This window comes from Gossypium hirsutum, chromosome D07, assembly GCF_007990345.1.
Source record: "Gossypium hirsutum isolate 1008001.06 chromosome D07, Gossypium_hirsutum_v2.1, whole genome shotgun sequence".
In the NCBI taxonomy this organism is placed as follows: domain Eukaryota; kingdom Viridiplantae; phylum Streptophyta; class Magnoliopsida; order Malvales; family Malvaceae; genus Gossypium; species Gossypium hirsutum.
Window position 1 is genome coordinate 26,832,856 of NC_053443.1, and position 8,173 is coordinate 26,841,028.

Genomic DNA, 8,173 nt, shown 5'->3' on the forward strand with positions numbered 1-8,173 from the left:
ATGGTTCAAATCTTTACTATGTCATGGAGATGATATTCGGCCAAGGTGGATTGGTGTTGATATCATTTGCATGCTAAAAGTGAAGCTTTGTAATGGTGCATGTGATGGTGGATTGATGATTCTTGAATCTTCTTTTTAGCATTTTTGAGTGAGACATTAAGTTCTTTGTTTAACCATGGCCAAAAATTGAAATGGTATGGTGTTGTGATGCAATCGGCCCCAACATAGACATGTATGTTCGGCCACATGAATAAGTACATAAGTTATGTGTATGTTCGGCCATAGGTAGCCTATTGATGGCTTTAGCTTGACTTAGAAAATTCGGCTAAGGGGAAATATTAGCTAGTATGTTGAATTCGATTCGTGATTTCGTACATATGTGACTCTAGTGTCTAATGTATATATTGGCTAAGTACCTTGAGCTTCTCTTTTGATGTTCGAATGAATTGTATTAAATTGCTTGATGTGATTAAAAATGCGTATGACCATTGTGTATTTGAGCTAAAAGGTGGCCATATGACCTATCAAACTCCTTGTCATATTCGGCCATAAGCTAGCAAAATGAGACTTTAATGAGTTAAATTTGTTTGAATTAAGCTCAAGAGCAAAGGGGAACTAAATCCGATAAAGGGAAGGAAAAAGTGGTCGAATAGCCGTCGAAACCGTTCGACAACATCCGAGGTAAGTTCTTGAGTAATAGAGCTTAAATTATGATTTGATTAGATCATGTTTTAAGCAAATCAAAATCATGCTCCTTGTGTGTGGCTATTGAGCCGAAATTGCAAGAGTGATAAGTGTCTTGTGTTTGACTTTTGCTAATGAAAATGAAATACGAATGTGTCATGATTTATTGTTAAATGTGCATGGTTATTCGAATGATGTCCGGGCTAAGTCCCGAAGGCTTTGTGCTAAGTGACCATATCCGGACTAAGATCCGAAGGCATTTGTGCGAGATACTAATTCCGGGCTAAGCCCGAAGGCATTTGTGCGAGTTACTAAATCCGGGTTAAGTCCCGAAGGCATTTGTGCGAGTTACTATAACCGGGCTATGACCCGAAGGCATTTGAACGAGTAGCTATATCCGGTTAAATTCCGAAGGTACGTGATTTGGGAATGAACGATCTTGCTATAAAAATTTCAGTTAATACGCTTGTAACATCCCAACATTGAGGTATGTTTCGTATGTGCTTTGAATTAGTTGAGCCCTTACAAATAAGTATTCGCTCAGTTGATAAATGAGCTACCGGCCTTTGGCTAAGTTGATCTTTGTGTATGAATATAAGGGTTGGTAATGTGAAGTAAGTATGATACTGAAAATTTGTGCATATGAAATTATCTGTTTAGCTACATGAATGCTATACTTTTGTTGTGCTGGAATCCCTTGCTCAAAACTTACTAAGCATAAATTGCTTACTCCGTTTCTTTGTTTCTCTGTTTTATAGATTTTGGCTCGTCAGCTATCGGACTCGGGATTTTTGGAAGTCGAAGTCTCCCACACTATCAAAGCCCCCTTTTGGTACAATTTTGGTTGAACTTCGAAATGGCATGTATAGGACTACCCTTTTTGTTGTGGGTCATGGACCCTTTGGATTTGTATAATTTTGGATAGCCATGCGAAAATGGCTTATATATGTTTGAGCATAATGTTATACTCATTTGGTATGGATATGCTTAACAAGGATTGGCCATGGGAATGGTTAATCACTATCATAATTTGTGCTATTTATGCTAAAAGGGCTAGTTGAATCATGGAAACTATGAAATAGGTAAAGTCTACCTTAAAGGCAGATGCTGACAGCAGCAGTGATGTAGATTTGGAAAATCACTAAAAATAGTAGGAATGGAATTAAATAGTGAATAAATTATTCAAACGAACCTTGATGAATCTATTTTCATAGGAAAGTAACGAAACATTCATATGAACAGTATATTATGAGATGCTAAAGTTTTTGTGAGACAGGGTCAGAACGGTTTCTGGATTCCCTGTTCCGACTTTGGAAATTCATTATAAATTAACCAGAGATAATTAGAAGCCATGCCATATATGAATAGATTCCTTTTTGAGTCTAGTTTCTATAGAAAGAAACGGCATCAGTATTGAAGCCCTGTACAGGGAGATATTCAAGTCGTAATGCGCAAAGGTCAGTGTAGTCGATCCCTGTAACATGGGAGACTTTGACTAATAAACTGTACTAATTGGCCCGACCAAAAATTCTAGAAAAAAATTTGTAGATGCATATATGAGTCTAGTTTCAGGAAAAAATCACGAAGCTGATTTTCGAGTTGTGAAACTCAAGATATGATTTTTAAGGTGACAGTGACGCAGTTAGCCAGCTTGCCTGGAAAATTTAAAATGGATTGTGCAAAGAAGTGATTTAAGTCTGCAAACCCCTCGTGTCCGACTCCGGCGACGGACTCGGGTACGGGATGTTACAAATCATATAAATTTCATACATACATCAGTCAACCTACCACTAAGGGTGTAGCAGTCATTTCGTCAGTTAGGGATAAAATGGTAATTTTACCCCATAGGGGTATTTTGGTCATTTTACCATTCGAGGGTATTTCGGTCATTTATCAACCTTTCTGAAGGCCTACAGTTGCCTTGATCGACACAGATAACCTAAATGGTCATAACGGTGCAAATGGGCCCAAGGCCTATATTCGGCCTAAGTGGGCCCACACGCTCGTGTGGCCCATTTAGCCTAAATTCAGTCACGACTATGCAAACTACATAACACAGTCTAGTATTTTTCACTTAACGTGGATTCTATCCGTGTGGGGCCCATGAGCCCATTGGGCCCACACGGCCCATATCAGCCCAACGAGGCCCATAACGGCCCAAGAGCACGAGAACGCTCGTGCTGGCCTCTACAGTCTAGCACCATGTTTGTGGGCTCAGTTCACCACACGAGTGTTCACACGCCTATGTGGCCTTAATCGCCTTATTTCAGGCTTTTCAGCTTTTGCCGATTCACAGAAGAGACAGTGTGATTGCACACCTCTTTCGGCTTTACGACAGTAATGATTTACGGTGTACAGATACACACCTAATTGTGAAACGTACGAATCGTCCACGTGCTCCAAAGCTTATTTTCCATCAAATCATATTGTTAGTCTTCTGAACATTAAGATTCCTAAACATACAATCCCAAACCCTTACCCTGAATGAGAGAAAAAGACTTTATTGCTCTTAACACTGACTAAGGATCGATCTCGATGATTACCTACTCAGACAACAAACCTTATTAGGCAAAACTATTTCGAAGAGTATCGCTTAAAGTCCCAATATTAAGTCATAGAGTATTCGGCTAACACCACTTACCCTCAAGATGATTTAATGCCGAAAGAAGGATTTGAGCACACCAAATCAACTGATAGGAATGGTAGAACAATGACGCAGCCGACCACTTGTCAAAGCCTAGATGCCCAGTAGACCCCGAAACCTAGGAAGTGAGAATGGAGAAGTATTCGGCTTAAAGCAGAGATAACATGAAAAAAGATCTAAAAAAATACTAACTAGAAATGATTGTACTCACGATTACTAGAGAAGAACCACTAAGTCGAAACTAAGTGAAGACGTAAGGAGGGGAGAATCGGTCACAAAGGAGTAAGAGGAAAAAGAGTAGTGTGATTCGAAAAAAAGTAGAAGAAAGGAAGTTGAGAATAGGGATTTCGGCACTAAAACTTACACTAATCAAATCTTGAAAGAGCACGAAAGGTAACTTGCGGAAACGACACCAGGGAGAAAAGAAGCCAGAATCGCCAAAAAGAACAAAAACCCCAAATGAATGAGATAAAATTTGAAACCTATTCACTCACAAATTACCGAAAATGCATACTCAAAGACCCCCTTAGCCGAATTGCACAAACAAGTGACCCAATCGGCTACAACACTCCCTAATTCGAATTCCTTAACCTTCTCCTAAAGTCTCTCCCTTATCCCTCCTTGATATCCTCCAAGACCCATTCAAACTCTCACCCAACAGAGTTCGAAACCACCTCAAACTCCTGCCGCCTCATGCTACCAAAATAAATATCCTTTTTGCTTGCAATGGGATTCGAACCCAAGCCCCCCTTAATAGCACAATACGCCACTTGCCACCTGGCCACAAGCTCTTTTGTGTAATATGTTATCTTTAATTAATAAAAATGTCTAAAGGCCAAAGTCTAGGTTCCTTAAAAAGAATGACCAAAAGAAATTGCAAAAGCCAAGACTTGAACCTAAGCTCCCTTATAACCTTAATGACGCCGCAACCACAAGACCACATGCTTCCTTATGAGATTTTTTAACACAATAATTTAAAAGGCCTAGATCCAAGCATCCAGGGTTTTATCCACTTGAATAAAAAATTTTTGCTAAAGCCCAAGTTTGAACCCAGAACTTTTCCAACTCCTCTCAAGAACCTTAACCAGTAAAGCAGACATACTTTTGTGCACAGTTTCCTAACCATTCCCTTATTCAAGGCCCAATACTTCTAGACCCAAATTCCAAGACGTTACATTGGCTATTGAAACGTTCAAGCCATATACAAACCGCACCATGGTAGTCTCGTCATCTTCTTGTACATTTGCTCCTTACATAAGCATCTCTATCTCCTTAAAGTACTCATCAACAGATCGATTACCTTGAACAAGGTGTTGAAGTCTCGTTTTGAACTCTTTGTAGTAATGAGAAGGAACGTAATGCTTTCGCATCACTTGCTTCAACTCGTCTTATGTTTCAATTACCCTTTCGTAGTTTCTTTGACGATCAATTTCAAGTTCAATCCACCAACTCAACGTATAATCTGAAAATCCAAGGGTCGCCAATTGGACTTTTTCCTCTTCCCGGTATTTATAGTAACAAAACATAAGTTCAATTTTTGATTCCCACTCACAATATGCTTCAGGATCTTACTTCCCTCAGAATGGTGGAATATTGAACTTTGGTTTAGCTAAAAAATGTTGCCTATAGTCATTATTAACCAAAGTCTCATCATTTGCACGAGAGACACGTTAAGCATTATTTGCACGAAGATGAGGTTGATCAATCCTATCTCCCTAATTACGATTCTGACACTTAATTTTTGTACTTAGACATTCTAAATTTTTGCTGGTAGTGTTTAAGATAGTGTCACGTTGCTGATCTCAAGCATTTCGAACCTCTTGATACCTTCTCAACTTCCCAATCATAGTATTGTGAGTCATTAGGAAAGCCTGAAAAGAACACAACACTTAACAAAAGAAAAGTTAAGCAAACCTCACTGTTATACACTTAGAAATAATACTCAAATTCTAAATGAGGTAAGAATTAATCTTGTGAGTTTTTAAAAAGCGTTTATATCAATCAATCAGAATGTATTAGAATCAAACTAACAAAGCAAACCTAATAGCACTATGAGTCCAAAATCGGCTAAACATCAAAGAATTCTGTTGCACAGAGGAAGGAATGTGCAATGTTCTTTAACCTACTAAAACAAGAAACAATAAAGTGTTAGAATGCTTAAATGAACAATAAAAAGCAAAAACAAATGAAAACCTAAGGCTAAGAGTCAATGAAAATTGCTGAAACCAAAAAACCTAAAAAATTGCAAATCAACTTGACGAACTTTGTTTGAGGTGTTCCTGATTTCCAAAAATCAAAAAAATTAATCTCCTCAAATAATGTAGATCTTATCTGGAAAGTTTTGGCACAAAATTGAACCCACGGAATATTTTCTTATTTTCATATGTTTTGTACTTTTTCAATCACTTTTTTTGTGGGAAACATGTTTTTACTCAAAAATAGTGCCAAAAAATAGTATGTAAAATTTTGGATTGTTTGAAAAACATTTACCCACTAAAAAATATTTTTTTCCGAAAACTGTCGGGGCAAAAAAATTTATTTTGAGGCTGTTTGCTAGAAAGTAATTTATGAAAAAAAAATTAACACCTAAAACAACCAAATCTGATACCAAATGATAAAGAATTAGACGGGATGAATGCAGAAGTGGATCATAAAGTTTGTTCAAGTTATAAATTTGACTTAGGGCTCTAGACGTTCGGAAAGAAACTTGAATTTTTGACACAACCTGAAATGCAATCAAATCCAAGTTAGATAAAACAATTAAAATAAATAAATAAGGTAATTAATATATCATAATAAATCTACGATTAGAACAATAAAGAAGAAAATAAAGAAGATTGATGGAAAGATAGAACGTGGTATGTAGATGTCCTAAGAAACCTTGGAAACACGAAGAATCCACAACCCCCTTTAAGTGGCTCTAATTTCTCCTCCAAGAAAGAAAACTTGGAAAGGAAAAGTTTGAAGATGATCCCCACAATCTAAAAAGATTGTTAATATTCTTCTAAAAGAAACTCAAGAGAAATTTTTGAAAAGAAAACTCAAAAAGAATTTATTAACTCAGAAGAGAAGTTTAATAATAATGAATTGTCTTGTTTGTGTACAATGAAAAGACCTATATATATGCTAGTAAAATAAATCTCAATAAAATTGTTAATTATACTAGAACTCTAATTAATCTAAACTAGAAATAATTTTAAACTAAATTTTCTTATTGACATAAAACCCCTAAATAACTTAAACAACTTAATAATTATTAAAAATATAGAATAATAAAATAAGAAAATGATAAGAGCTGGTAAATAGAATATTGGACTCATGTATATTAAAAATTAAACCCAAAACCTAAATCCGATATGATTTAAATTCGAATTAAAAGACCAAAATTCGTAATTCCCATCATAATCCCATTCAAAAATTTTGCTCGCCTAGTCTTCATTAAAACGGTCATAACTTGAGCTTCCAAACTCAAAATCGAGTAATTCAAAATGATTTTCGAAGATAAGATATAGATCTTAAAACGCCATGAGAGATCTCAACATATAAATGCCAAGATCCTATTCAAAAAGTCATCGCAAGTCTGCTGATTTCCCAAGCTTGAAAATTGGCAGCTTTAGTGATTGGAATTTAATAAATTTTGCCCCATCTGTACATGTATCAAAATCCCTCACCTTAACTAATACGTCTTCTAGCACACCTTTGGGTTGTACTAAAGGCCTATCGGCTAATTGTAGTGTGATCATCATGTTTTTCAATTCTCCCAATCCGAGTTTTAAGTAAGTCGATAGGGGCATCAAATTAGTACTGGCCCCTAAATCGAAGAGAGTCTTACTAAAATGTTTGTCCCCTATCCTAATAAGAATTTTAAAACTACCTGGATCTTTTAATTTCAGGGATATTTTTCAGGAAATTATTACACTAAAAGAGGCGTCAATATTAATTTGCTTACCTTTCTTTAATTTCTTATGCTTAGACATTATTTCTTTTAAGTATTTGGCATATTTCAGTATCTTATATATTAATTCAAGTAGTGGAAAATTAACATTAAGGGATTTAAATAAGTTTAGAAAACTTACGAATTCCACTTCATCCTTTCGTTGTTTGTCCTCTAACCTTGATGAAAATGGTAAGTGCTTTGACATTGACTCCAAGTGTTGTGCAGTTTTTGGCTTAGCTACTAGTTCGGTTACTTTCTCTAGTTGTTCCTCAAGTTCGGGTTCATCAAGGGTTGTGTTCACCATTTCAACCTTGTAATCCTCTATTTCATTGACAGTGGTCCCCAAACAATGTGATTTTTCCAAAATCTATTGATATTTGTCATCTTCTTTGACCGTTTTAGCTACTGATGACTTCAGGTTATACAAGAAGTGCTTGTTGGGCCACATGTACGAGTTCATAGCCATGTCATCGATCAATTGACAAGATTGCTCGTATGTCTTGTTCATGAAAGGTCAACCGGATGAACAATCTAATCAGGATCTTAAGCTACGATCTCATCCATTGTAAAAGATTTGCAGTTGAAACCATTCTTGCATTCTGTGATGTGGGCATTTTGTTAGCAATAACTTAAAAGGTTCCAATGCTTCGTATAAGGTTTCGCCTTCAAATTGCTTGAAGTTGGCAATGTCGCACCTATATTGGATGGTTTGACTAATGGGGAAAATTTTATGTAAAAATTTCCCTACTAATTTGTCCCATGTCATGATAGAACCAGGCTATTGTGAATCCTACCATTTGTATGTGTTGTCGCATAGTGAAAAGGTGAATAACCAAAGACGGATGGCGTCATCGGTAGCCCCATTATACTTTAAAGTATCACAGAGCTACAAGAATAACTTTAAATGT

The 8,173-nt window shown here is 36.4% G+C and overlaps 1 non-coding gene across 1 annotated transcript; it reads left to right on the top strand.

Annotated features, from left to right (window-relative positions):
• Positions 1-7,861: 7,861 nt before the first annotated feature.
• On the top strand, positions 7,862-7,967 carry LOC121219683 (small nucleolar RNA R71). The gene has a single exon (XR_005916574.1). It is a non-coding gene; the product is annotated as a small nucleolar RNA R71 (small nucleolar RNA).
• The last annotated feature ends 206 nt before the right edge of the window (positions 7,968-8,173 follow it).